Genomic DNA, 14,351 nt, shown 5'->3' with positions numbered 1-14,351 from the left:
TACAGTATTTAGGTTAAATTGCTGTTGCCACAAGGGGGCCCAGTGATTTCTAGTTACGCCCCTGACTACTACCTAAACTGGGGACACCTATAGACCTGGCTACTTATACTGTACTTAGAGGGGTGTGGGAATGTTGGAGTGGAGGGTCCTGGAGGAATGTTTAGGTGGGAGGTCCGAGGTCCGTGGGGTTGGAGGGGGGGCATAAGTTTTTTTTGCTATGGGGCCCAGTCATTTCTAGCTACGCCCCTGGATCATTGGCTAAAATATGCCAATGCTTTTCAATTATGTAAGTGATCTTAGAATGTTGAGCTGACTATCCAGTGCAGAAGCGCACAACTTGCCCAGTGTTACACTCTGATCGAGAGCCAGTCCTGAGCAAGGACGCTGTAGGTGGAACCTACAAAAGCCAATCACAATTCACCTATTGATTTTCAAGGCAAATATTTAATTGCTGCCATTTTTGCACTGTCAATGGCACAAGCCTCAAACCTGGTACAGTTGGTCATAAAAATGTAGAAAAGGGGTGGAGCCACAAACAGCCAATCAGATTTGTTTCATTGCAATGCAAATTATTGATGCCAAAGACCAAAAATCTCACAAACTTGGTCATTGAGTAATTGTGTGTTAGGGTTAGAAAAAGTGGGCACAGTCAACACCAGCCAAGTACATTTCCAGGAAATGCCAGGTCATCAGTGGGCAGAGACAAATACAAATTTCACTGGAAAAATGTAAACAGCAGCCATTCTTACACTTTTAATGGTACGGTTCTCAAACTTTGCACAGTTGGTCACTGGGTGACTGGGATTACTATTCAGAAATGTGGAAGGAGCCTACAAAAGCCAATCAAAAATTACCTATTGATTTTCAGGTCTCTTTCACAGTAGGATATTGCGTTTTGATGCAACATTAAAGTCGTAATGCAAAATTACAATGCAATGCCCCAAAAAAGTTGCAACGCAGTTTAATGCACCGTTATCGCCACATACGGTAGAGCATACTGGCAAAGAAAAGTATTATTATTTATTTATTTATAAAGCGCCAACATATTACGCAGCGCTGGACAATAAATAGGGATACATACAATATTTAGGGGTGACAAACAGCAAAATGACAATACCTGAATACAAGAAAGATCAGATCATGCAGCACAGTATGAGTACAAGGTAATGCTTAGTCAGTCACTGGAGGGGAGCATGGAGATTAAGCAAGTTAGGTTCACTCAAGAGGCCTAGCATGGGTTCACAGTAATGGAGGTGCATGATCAGGTTGGACACAAAAGGAGGAGGACCCTGCCCAAAGGCTTGCAATCTAAAGGGAGAGGTAGGGACACGAGAGGTAGGAGACCAGAGTTCAGCTGTGGGTTTAGAGCACTTATGAGGGGTAGTAGGCCAGAGTGAAAAGGTGAGTTTTGAGGGCTTTCTTGAAGATGTTGAAGGAGGGGGCTGCCCTAATGGGTGGAGGTAGGGAGTTCCATAGTGTTGGAGCAGCTCTTGAGAAGTCCTGGAGGCGTGCATGGGACTGGTCTGGGTGATGTGGGGGGCGGTCAGGCAGATTCATTGGAAGAGCGGAGTGAGCGGCTAGGTGTCTACCTCTGAGTAAGATCAGAAATGTAGGTTGGACAGGTTTTGTGGACAGATTTGTAGGTCAGGCACAGTATCTTGAATCTGATTCTGGACTGGATAGGAAGCCAGTGGAGGGATTCAAGGAGGGGATCCGCCATGGTGGAGCGATGGGAGCAGTGGATAATTCTGGCTGCTGCATTCATGATGGACTGCAGTGGGGCTGTTCGGGTCATAGGGAGACCAGAAAGCAGGGCATTGCAGTAGTCAAGGCGGGAAATATGAGGGCATGGATGAGGAGTTTGGTGGTGGCAGAGGTCAGGAATGGGCGAATCTTACAGATGTTACGAGGGTGGAAGTTGCAGGACTTTGTGAGGTTTTGGATGTGGGGAGTGAAGGAGAGTGCGGAGTCCAGGATGACACCCAGACAGCGGGCTTGAGAGGTAGGGTGAATGGTAGTGTAGTTAACAGTGACATGCACATCTGGGAGGTTTATGGCTGTCCGGGGTGGGAAGATCATAAATTCCGTTTTGTCTAGGTTTAGTTTCAGGAACCTAGCGGACATCCAGGAGGAGATGGCTGATAGACAGGAGGAGACCTTGTCCATGGTAGTGGTGGATATGTCAGGGGTGTGGAGGTAGATCTGGGTGACATCTGCATACAGATGATAGTTAAAACCCATGGAGTAGATAACCTTGCCAATGGAGGATGTGTATAGGGTGAACAGTAGGGGGCCAAGGACCGAACCTTGGGGGACTCCCACCGAGAGGTGGTTGGGGGTGGATGAGGACTCATTGAAGGCGGTCGTGAAGGAGCGGTTGGAGAGGTAGGAAGAAAGCCAGGACAGGGCAAGATCGTGAATGCCCATGGACTGGAGGGACTGGAGGAGTAGGGGTTGATCTACTGTGTCAAAAGCTGCTGAAAGGTCAAGAAGGAGGAGAATGGAGTATTTACCTTCAGCTTTAGCTAAGGCAAGGTCATTGACCACTTTGGTGAGAGCAGTTTAGGTTGAGTGAGTGAGAGAGGCCAAAATCCAGATTGCAGTGGGTCTAGCAGTGAGTTGGCATTGAGGAACTGGGTCAGGCGTTTGTGAACCAGACGCTCAAGGAGTTTTAAGGCAAAGGGGAGGAGGAAGTTGGAGGGTAGCGAGGGGTCGAGGGAGGGTTTCTTGAGCAGGGGTAGTACAGTGGCCTGCTTGAAGTCTGAGGGGAAGGTGCCTGTGGATAGGGACAGGTTGAACAGGGTAGTGAGGACTGGGGCCAATTCCATGAAGTGAGGCTGGAGTAAATCAGAAGGGATGGGGTCAAGGGGGGAAGTAGTGGTATGGGAAGTCTGCAGTAGGTGGATGACTTCCTCGGTGGTAGTAGGAGTGAAGGATGTGAGGAGAGGATAGGGTGGAGGAGGAGCTGGTTGGGAGGGGGTGGGAGGTGAAGATTTGAGATTGGATATTTCCTGGCGGATGGAGACAATTTTGTTGGTGAAGTGGGTGGCTAAATATGTGGCAGAGAGGGAGGAAACGGAGGGTGGGGGGGTGGGTTTAAGCAGGGAGTTGAAAGTGGCAAAGAGACGCCGGGGGTTGGAAGCTTGTGCTCCGATGAGCTTGGTAAAGTATTCCTGCTTCGCATGAGCAAGGGCAGTGTGGAGCTGCAGCAGGTTGGTCTTGTACTGTAGGAAATCCTGGTTAAGTCTAGTTTTCCTCCATTTCCGTTCAGTGGCGCGTGTTTCCCTCTGGAGGTTGCGAGTATGGGTAGTGCGCCAGGGCTGGGGGTTAGGGGGTCGGTTGCGGCGAAATATTGGTGGAGCAGCTTTCTCTAGGGCTGATGAGAGAGTTTGGCGATACTGAGCTGCAGCAAGATTAGGACAGGTTAGGGTGGGGAGAGTGGAGGAGAGGGCATGGAGGGGGTCAGCAAGGAGGCTAGGGTTGAGCTTGCGTAGGTCTCACTGCCATCGACCAGGTGGGCGGGTGGGTAGTTTGGAGGTGCCTTCCGTGAGGAGGTTGAAGGTGAGAAGGTGATGGTCTGAGGGTGGAAAGGGTGCGATGTCAAGGTCTGCAATGGTGGTGGATTTAGTGAATATAAGGTCGAGTGTGTGACGTGCAGTGTGAGTGGGGGCGTTGGTGTGTTGTACTAGTCCAAGTGAGTTGGCAATGGTGAGTAGCCGGGTCACAGCGAAGTTCTGGGCTTCATCGATGGGAATATTGAAATTCCCAAGGATGATGGTGGGGAGGTCAGAGGAGAGGATGTGAGGGAGCCAGGAAGCAAGGTCATCAAGAAATTGTGGGGTGGAGCCCGGAGGACGGTATAAGACCGCAACAATGGCAGGGAGGGGGTGGTAGAGGCGGATGGTGTGGGCCTTTAATGATGTGAATTGTAGGGAGGTAGGTAGGGTGAGGACACGGAAGGTGCAGGATGGGGAGAGGAGCAGACCCACCCCTCCCCCGGTCCTGTTGTCTGGTCTGGCTGTGTGACTGAGGTGAAGCCCACCATAGGAGAGGGCAGCCTCTGCGGCAGAGTCAGAGGGGGCGAGCCATGTCTCAGTGAGTGCGAGGATGGTGAGGGATTTGGAGAGGAAGAGGTCGTGGACTGCTGTGAGTTTATTGCGGAAGGATCTGGCATTCCAGAGACTGCAGGGTAGGGGGAGCATGTGTTTGTGGGTGGGATGGATGGAAATAAGGTTGGAGCGAGGATGGGTGTCGAGGTTATTTGTGGACAGAGGGCTGTGAAGTGTATGAAGCAGGTCAACAGGGGATGCTTGTCTGGCAGCAGGCTGTGGTCCAGGATTGGGTGATATATCACCAGCTGCAAGTAAGAGTAGGAGGGAGAGAGTAAGCAAATGTGAATGGGATTTAAATGTTTGTGAGGTTTTTGAGCTGCTGGAGGGAGAGAGAGATTTCAGGAGAGCTAACAGTTCATGAGAAGCTAAGTAAGGTGAGGAAAGCAGAGCAGGTGAAATGAATATGGAGTGTGGTACACCGGGAGGATGCATATTGCAATGCAACTTGTAGATATTTGCAGACAGGCAGAACGTGAGAAAAAGTGCAGTAAACATAGTAATGGTCTCTGATTATAACCAGGAAGTTTCCAACCACTAAACAGTTTATATGAGTATGCAGTTAGTGTAAGCAAACCTGTGTAAATAAAGAAGCAGAGTCTACTTGGCTGTGCAACATACGACCAGCAGTGGCATTTTTAGCAATAGCATTGGAGGCAGTTGTGGATGCAGAGTAGTAGTTTCCAGCAGAGTCCTGTGGCTGTTGAATCCTGTTTGAATTCCTGTGTGAATTCTTGGTAAGTTGTGAAGCACTCTGTAATAAATGGCACTTAGGAATTAAATGGCACAAGTGACCGAGGCCACGAGTGACCAAGCACTTAAGTATGCTTCCAAATCATTACTGAACATGTGCAAACAGTCTAACGCAGCTAATAATGTGTATAACACACTGCATGCAGTACATTCACTTAACATGCAGCGTTAGACACTAACGCAACGTGTGCACTGTGAACAGGGCATAGATTTTTCATTGTAGTGAGTTATTCTGCGCTAAATGTTGTTTTAACGTGCAACTTTAACATCACACTGTGAAAGAGGCCTCAAGGGGAATATTTTATTGCTGCCATTCTTGCACTGTTAATGGCACAAGCCTCAGATCTGGTACAGTTGGTCAGTGGGTGACTGGGGTTCAAATTCAGAAAAGGGGGTGGAGCCAGAAACAGCCAATCAGATTTGTTTTATTTCAATGCAAATTATTCATGCCAAAGACCACAAATCTCGCATACTTAGTCATTAAGTAATTGTGTGTTAGGGTTAGAAAAAGTGGCCACAGCCAACACCGGCCAAATACATACCGGGAAACGTCAGGACATCAGTGGGTGGAGAAAAACACAAATTTCACTGCAGAATGTAAACTGCAGCCATTCTTACACTGTTAATGGTAGAGTTCTCAATCTTTGCACAGTTGGTCACTGGGTGACTGGGATTAATATTCAAAAAAGTGGGTGGAGCCTACAAAAGCTAATCAAAATCCATTGCTGCCATTCTTGCACTGTTAATGGCACAAGCCGCAAACCTGGTACAGTTGGCCCTTTGGTGACTAGTGATCAAATTCAGAAAAGGAGGTGGAGCCACAACCAATCTATCTATCTATATATATATAATAGAGTAAGTGCCTCAACCTTCAAACAAGAAGAAGAAGTAGCGCCCTGCCCCCAGGGCCGGTCCAAGCAAGAAGAAGGGGCTGGTCCAAGCAAGAAGAAGAAGTAGTGTCATATCAAACCAAGGGCAAAGAGGGATAATTTGCATATTCAGTAGCAGTGCATTGTGGGTAACCATAAATGTTCACTTATAGCTGAATTATTGCAGATTTGCTTCTGTTTCAAGAAGGAAAATTACACCAAGCTTTGCTTTTTTTAGTAGGAGGGCTTTTTGGTCTCTTTTATCCTCCTATACACATTCCGAGTGGTTTGGGTCAGTGGTGCTCGGATACTCCTTTTTATAATTCGAGTTTGGTCGAATTCGAATAGTAAATTATTCGAATTCGAGTCGAATATTTTTTACTATTCGATTCGACCTCGGACTTCGAGCTCACTATTCAAGTCGGTATTCGAGCTCATTATTCGAGCTGACTTCTTCTTCATTCTTCTTCATCTTCTTCTTCTATATCTTCTTCTATATCTTCTTCTTCTATATCTTCTTCTTCTTCTTCTTCTATATCGTCTTCTTCATCTTCTTCTTCATCTTCTTCATCTTCTTCTTCATCTTCTTCTTCTTCATCTTCTTCATCTTCTTCTTCATCTTCTTCATCTTCTTCATCTTCTTCTTCATCTTCTTCTTCATCTTCTTCATCTTCTTCATCTTCATCTTCTTCATCTTCTTCTTCATCTTCTTCTTCTTCTTCATCTTCTTCTTCTTCATCTTCTTCTTCTATATCTTCTTCTAAATCTTCTTCTTCTATATCTTCTTCTTCTTCTTCTTCTATATCGTCTTCTTCTTCTTCTTCATCTTCTTCTTCATCATCTTCTTCTTCATCTTCTTCTTCTTCATCTTCTTCTTCTTCTTCATCTTCTTCTTCTTCATCTTCTTCATCTTCTTCTTCATCTTCTTCTTCATCTTCTTCATCTTCATCTTCTTCATCTTCTTCATCTTCTTCTTCTTCATCTTCTTCATCTTCATCTTCTTCATCTTCTTCTTCATCTTCTTCTTCTTCATCTTCTTCTTCTATATCTTCTTTTTCTATATCTTCTTTTTCTATATCTTCTTCTTCGTATTATTTTTCTATTTCGTCTTCTTCTTTTTCTATATCTTCTTCTTCTTCTTCTCCTTCTTCTTCTCCTTCTTCTTTTTCTATATCTTCTTCTTCTTCTATATCGTCTTCTTCTTCTTCACTTATTTCTCTTTTATATATTTTTTTTTAAAGAAATGCAGCTATTTTTGAGCGTAATAAATAGCTGGTGGCACACGCATGTTGGAAGCGCCATTGTATGTGCTCCCTGGCAGTGGAAACACACAGACAGCAGGAGGTAAATTCAGCAACAGGAGGAGGAGGATGAGTGTGTGGCAGCAGGCAGCATGACATCATAGCCCTGGAACCTAGCGGTGATACCAGGGCGTAAATAAACACAACAGGAGGTCCCAGACAGCGGTCGTGCAGCCCACATCGTGTCCAATACACAACTGGGACAACACAGTTTTCAACCCGGGCACCTCAGAAAAATTAAACCTTTTTTTTTATATGTTTTTTTTGTTTTGTTTTTACAACAAATTACACAGATATAGCTATTGTTTGACGTAATAGCTGGTGGCAGAGTGGCAGCAGAGGGTAAATCTGTGTACCCTGGCAGTGGGAAACACAGACAGACAGCAGCAGCAGCAGGAGGAATGGAGGAGTAATGTGAGCAGCTATTGTTTGACGTAATAGCTGGTGGCAGACTGGCAGCAGAAGGTAATTCTGTGTACCCGGGCAGTGGGAAACACAGACAGACAGCAGCACGAGGAATGGAGGAGTAGTGTGAGTGTGGCAGCAGGCAGGCAGCGTGACATAATAGCCCTGGTACCTAGCGGTGATACCAGGGCGTAAATAAACACAACAGGAGGTCCCAGACAGCGGTCGTGCAGCCCACATCGTGTCCAATACACAACTGGGACAACACAGTTTTCAACCCGGGCACCTCAGAAAAATTAAACCTTTTTTTTTTTAATGGTTTTTTTGTTTTGTTTTTACAACAAATTACACAGATATAGCTATTGTTTGACGTAATAGCTGGTGGCAGAGTGGCAGCAGAAGGTAAATCTGTGTACCCTGGCAGTGGGAAACACAGACAGACAGCAGCAGCAGCAGGAGGAATGGAGGAGTAATGTGAGCAGCTATTGTTTGACGTAATAGCTGGTGGCAGAGTGGCAGCAGAAGGTAATTCTGTGTACCCTGGCAGTGGGAAACACAGACAGACAGCAGCAAGAGGAATGGAGGAGTAGTGTGAGTGTGGCAGCAGGCAGGCAGCGTGACATCATAGCCCTGGTACCTAGCGGTGATACCAGGGCGTAAATAAACACAACAGGAGGTCCCAGACAGCGGTCGTGCAGCCCACATTGTGTCCAATACACAACTGGGACAACACAGTTTTCAACCCGGGCACCTCAGAAAAATTAAACCTTTTTTTTATATGTTTTTTTTTGTTTTGTTTTTACAACAAATTACACAGATATAGCTATTGTTTGACGTAATAGCTAGTGGCAGAGTGGCAGCAGAAGGTAAAATCTGTGTACCCTGGCAGTGGGAAACACAGACAGACAGCAGCAGCAGCAGCAGGAGGAATGGAGGAGTAGTGTGAGTGTGGCAGCAGGTAGGTAGGCAGCGTGACATAATAGCCCTGGTACCTAGCGTTGATACCAGGGCTGTAAATAAACACAACAGGAGGTCCCAGACAGCGGTCGTGCAGCCCACATCGTGTCCAATACACAACTGGGACAACACAGTTTTCAACCCGGGCACCTCAGAAAAATTAAACCTTTTTTTTTTTAATGGTTTTTTTGTTTTGTTTTTACAACAAATTACACAGATATAGCTATTGTTTGACGTAATAGCTGGTGGCAGAGTGGCAGCAGTGACGTGACGTAGTGCAGCGCATCATCCGATCAGCGGAAAGGATAATTGGCTGTAGCTTACCTTCCCTGCAGGATCTTTACACTAGCAGGTGCAGAAAGAGAGCAACCAAAATTGCCTCTGACCCCTCTCACCCAGCTCACTCCATCTTCCAGCGCATGCCTTCAGGAGTAAGATTCCGGTCAATCGCTACCAAAACCTCTAGACACAGGAACAGTTTTTTTCCTCAAGCGGTAGCCATACTTAATGCTGAACCACGTTAGAGCTGCTAGGACTGAAAGTAATCAGCACAGAACTAAACATGAACAATTCTCACATTGCTTACTGCCACTATACTTATAATGTCCTTAACTTGTAATATTCACACTGTCTGTCCTTGTATTGTTTTTGTTTGTGTCTGTTAAGCAACTGCCAAGACAAATTCCTTGTAGGTGCAAACTTACTTGGCGAAAATAAATTGATTCTGATTCTGATTCTGAATAGCCCTGGTACCTAGTGTTGGGCGAACATCTAGATGTTCGGGTTCGGGCCGAACAGGCCGAACATGGCCGCGATGTTCGGGTGTTCGACCCGAACTCCGAACATAATGGAAGTCAATGGGGACCCGAACTTTTGTGGTTTGTAAAGCCTCCTTACATGCTACATACCCCAAATTTGCAGGGTATGTGCACCTTGGGAGTGGGTACAAGAGGAAAAAAAAATTAGCAAAAAGAGCTTATAGTTTTTGAGAAAATCGATTTTAAAGTTTCAAAGGGAAAACTGTCTTTTAAATGCGGGAAATGTCTGTTTTCTTTGCACAGGTAACATGTTTTTTGTCGGCATGCAGTCATAAATGTAATACATATAAGAGGTTCCAGGAAAAGGGACCGGTAACGCTAACCCAGCAGCAGCACACGTGATGGAACAGGAGGAGGGTGGCGCAGGAGGAGAAGAAGGCCACGCTTTGTGAGACACAACAACCCCGGCCTTGCATGAGGGCAAGAAGCGTGCGGATAGCAGGCTTTGTACCGCCATGCAGTCATAAATGTAATAAAGATAAGTGGTTCAATAAACAGGGACCACGCGGCAACGCTAACCCAGCAGCAGCAGACGTGATGGAACAGGAGCAGGCGCAGGAGGAGAAGGCCACGCTTTGTGAGACACAACAACCCAGGCCTTGCATGAGGGCAAGAAGCGTGCGGATAGCAGGCTTTGTACGGCCATGCAGTCATAAATGTAATAAAGATAAGTGGTTCAATAAACAGGGACCACGCGGCAACGCTAACCCAGCAGCAGCAGACGTGATGGAACAGGAGGAGGCGCAGGAGGAGAAGGCCACGCTTTGTGAGACACAACAACCCAGGCCTTGCATGAGGGCAAGAAGCGTGCGGATAGCATGCTTTGTACCGCCATGCAGTCATAAATGTAATAAAGATAAGTGGTTCAATAAACAGGGACCACGCGGCAACGCTAACCCAGCAGCAGCAGACGTGATGGAACAGGAGCAGGCGCAGGAGGAGAAGGCCACGCTTTGTGAGACACAACAACCCAGGCCTTGCATGTGGACAAAAAGCGTGCGGATATAGCAGCAATGCTTTTTGCCGCCATGCAGTCATAAATGTAATACAGATGAGAGGTTCAATAAACAGGGCCCGGAAACGCAACACCATCCCAGATGTTCATTGGTCATGTTACTTGGTTGGGGTCCTGGAGTGTTGCGTAGTCATTTCCAATCCAGGATTGATTCATTTTAATTTGAGTCAGACGGTCTGCATTGTCTGTAGAGAGGCGGATACGCCGATCTGTGACGATGCCTCCGGCAGCACTGAAACAGCGTTCCGACATAACGCTGGCTGCCGGGCAAGCCAGCACCTCTATTGCGTACATTGCCAGTTCGTGCCAGGTGTCTAGCTTCGATACCCAATAGTTGAAGGGTGCAGATGGATGGTTCGACACAGCTACGCCATCTGACATGTAGTCCTTGACCATCTTCTCCAGGCGATCGGTGTTGGAGGTGGATCTGCACGCTTGCTGTTCAGTGGGCTGCGGCTGCATGGGTGTCAGAAAATTTTCCCACTCCAAGGACACTGCCGATACCATTCCCTTTTGGGTACTAGCTGCGGCTTGCGTTGTTTGCTGCCCTCCTGGTCGTCCTGGGTTTGCGGAAGTCAGTCTGTCTGCGTACAACTGGCTAGAGGAGGGGGAGGATGTCAATCTCCTCTCTAAAGTCTCCACAAGGGCCTGCTGGTATTCTTCCATTTTGACCTGTCTGACTCTTTCTTCAAGCAGTTTTGGAACATTGTGTTTGTACCGTGGATCCAGAAGGGTATAAACCCAGTAATTGGTGTTGTCCAGAATGCGCACAATGCGTGGGTCACGTTCAATGCAGTCTAGCATGAATTGAGCCATGTGTGCCAGAGTCCTACCAGAATCCTCATCATCCTCTTGTGAGCGTTGTGATAGTTGTTGTGATGCATCATAGTCGTCACCTTCCTCCTGGTCTGCTTCTGCTGACCATTCGCGTTGAATTGTGGAAGTCCAACGTGCACCGCTCTGGCCCTCGTCAGTGGTGGCATGAAATTCCTGCTCCAACTCCAGCTGTTCCTCCTCCTCTTCTTCGTCATAGCTGCTGGGGCCAGCGTTCCCTGAGGCGGATGGCCTGATGTTGGTACCATCACGCTGATCGTTTTCTCCTTCAGATTCCCCCAGTTGCATCATGACAGCTGTTTCCTTGATTTTTAACATCGACCTCTTCAGTAAACACAGCAGTGGTATGGTAATGCTGACTGAAGAGTTGTCACTGCTCACAAGCAACGTGGATTGCTCAAAATTTTGGAGGACTTGGCAGAGGTCCAACATGTTGGCCCAATCGGATCCACAGAAGCTTGGCAGCTGGCCGGATGCGCCTCGGTACTGCGCCGTCATGTACTGGACCACTGCACTCTTCTGCTCGCAAAAGCGGGCTAGCATGTGCAGCGTAGAATTCCAGCGCGTAGGGACATCACACAGCAAGCGATGGTGGGGGAGATTGAAGCGCTCCTGCATCTTGGCGAGTGCCCCCGAAGCAGTACTGGAATTTCTACAATGTTTGGACACTCGACGCACCTTCAACAGCAGATCGGGCACGCCTGGGTATGTCCTCAGGAACCGCTGAACTACTAGGTTCATCACGTGCGCCAGGCAAGGGATGTGTGTCAGCTTAGCCAACCTTAAAGCGCGAATGAGATTACTCCCATTATCACACACAACCATGCCCGGTTTCAGGTCCAGCGGTGCCAGCCACAAATCCGTCTGTTCCTTTATTCCCCTCCAAATTTCCTCCCCTGTGTGCTGCTTATCCCCAAGGCAGATTAGCTTCAGCAACGCTTGCTGACGCATGCCAACAGCTGTGCTGCACTGCTTCCACGATCCTACTGCTGCTGGGTTAGCGTTTCCGGATGAGGTACAGCTTTGAGATGCGTTGGAGGAGAAGGAGTCAGAGAGGTAGGTGCTGCTGTTATCCAGTGGGAGGGACGGCGGTGCAGCTGTTTGTGGCGTGGGCAACACCCGTGCCGTAGCAGGTGAGGAATCGCTGCCAGGCTCCACAAGGTTCACCCAGTGCGCGGTAAGGGAGATGTATCTACCCTGGCCGAACGCACTCGTCCAGGTGTCAGTGGTGAGGTGAACCTTGCAGGCAACGGCATTCTTCAAGCTTCGGGTTATTTTGCTGACCACGTGCTCATGCAACTCAGGCACTGCAGAGCGTGCAAAGTGGTAGCGGCTGGGAACCACGTAACGTGGGATGGCCACTGACATCATGCCCTTGAAGCTGTTTGTCTCCACCAATCGATATGGCAGCATTTCGCAGGCCAGAAGCTTGGCTATGCTGGCTGTTACTGCCACGGCCCGGGGGTCATTTGCTGGCAATTTCCTCTTGCGCTCAAACATCTCCGACACAGACAACTGAACCGTAGCGCTGCACACGGAAGGGCTGTTGGTTGTTGTGTTTGATGAACACTGGGAGACCTCAAGAGCACTACTCCGGAAAGTGACAGTGTCAGCGTCGTCTGATGTTTGTGAATGTTGTGAACCACGCAATGGCTGGGCTACTGCTGCTGCTGAGGCGGGTCTGGTGAACCCAAGGGAGGCAGTGTTGTTTCTGGTACCCTGTCCTGACGCGTTTGCCCAAAGAGTGGGATGTTTGGATAGCATGTGACGGCTCATGCTGGTGGTGGAGAGGTTGTTAATATTTTTCCCCCTGCTCAGGCGGGTCTTGCACACCTTGCAAATCGCCATGGTAACATCCTCAGTGCAGTCTTCAAAGAAAGCCCAGACTTTGGAGCACCTGCCTCCTTGCTGGCGATTTCTGTTTGCTCCTCTTTTGCCTCTCACTTGAACTTCCACGCTTGTGGTGCCTGAAATTGCGCGCCGCCTACCTTGTGGCACAAGGCGAACTCGTGCAGCAGTGTGTTCTTCAACAGACTCATCTGTGCTGCTGCTACGACGGCGATGTTCTCGTTCACAAACAAAATCTGGGTCTCTGTCCACATTGTCCATACCCTCCTCTTCCATCTCCTCAAACTCGTCATATGTCATTGTGGGCCACCGCCGTGGAGTAGAGCTCCCCACAACAACCTCTGCGCAGCACACTCCAACGTCGTCTTCCAGATCTTGTCGGCCGACCTCCTGCAATTGCAACCCCTCCTGCCCAAATTGCTCTGGGATTTGGGTTTCCGAGTCCTCTTCGGACTCGCCTCGTATTTCAGTGCGCGGTACATTTCCCACAGTTAACGGTTGTGAATCCAGGCACAACATTTCTGGCTGTTCCTCCATTGACCTTTGAAAGGTGGAAGTTTGTTGGGCTGGGAATAGCTCCTGCGAATACCCCATTGTGTCCTGAGGTAATTCATCGGACTGGTTATCTGGCAGTTGTGTGCGTGGTGTCGCTGCCGGTTGTGTCAGCTTTGTGCCCACTGGCTCCTTGTAACTGGCTGAGGACTCGGACCTCGTGCGTGATGTGCTGGTGCTGCTTAACCCACTGCTGGACGCTTGAGAGGTCATCCAAGTAATTATCTGGTCCTGTTCTTTTGGATTTGTGAGGGTTGTTGTCCTGGACAACATGGGTGGTATTGAGTGGGTTTTCTTGGGTGCTCCCCTGTGGCCTGTACGTGAACCGTCAGGGGAAACACCTCTTCCCTTGCCCCTCCCTCTTTCACCGGATTTCTTCCTCATTTCACTTATCCTTACAGTACACGCTGACTGGCAGCAGTACAGTGGCAGTACAGAAATGCTATACAGTACCACTATTCCCAGCAGCGACACAGAGCACAATGCTATACAGTGACGGGTGAGCGGTGTACCACTATTCCCAGCAGACACAGAACAGTGAACAGAATGCTATATAGTGTGGCTGAGCGAGCGGTGTACCACTATTCCCAGCAGACACAGAACAGTGAACAGAATGCTATATAGTGTGGCTGAACGAGCGGTGTACTACTGTTCCCAGCAGACACAGAACAGTACACAGAATGCTATATAGTGTGGCTGAGCGAGCGGTGTACCACTATTCCCAGCAGACACAGAACAGTGAACAGAATGCTATATAGTGTGGCTGAACGAGCGGTGTACTACTGTTCCCAGCAGACACAGAACAGTACACAGAATGCTATATAGTGTGGCTGAACGAGCGGTGTACTACTGTTCCCAGCAGACACAGAACAGTGAACAGAATGCTATAT

Source organism: Hyperolius riggenbachi, chromosome 1, assembly GCF_040937935.1.
Source record: "Hyperolius riggenbachi isolate aHypRig1 chromosome 1, aHypRig1.pri, whole genome shotgun sequence".
Classification (NCBI taxonomy): domain Eukaryota; kingdom Metazoa; phylum Chordata; class Amphibia; order Anura; family Hyperoliidae; genus Hyperolius; species Hyperolius riggenbachi.
Note: the sequence above shows the minus strand (reverse complement) of the source record.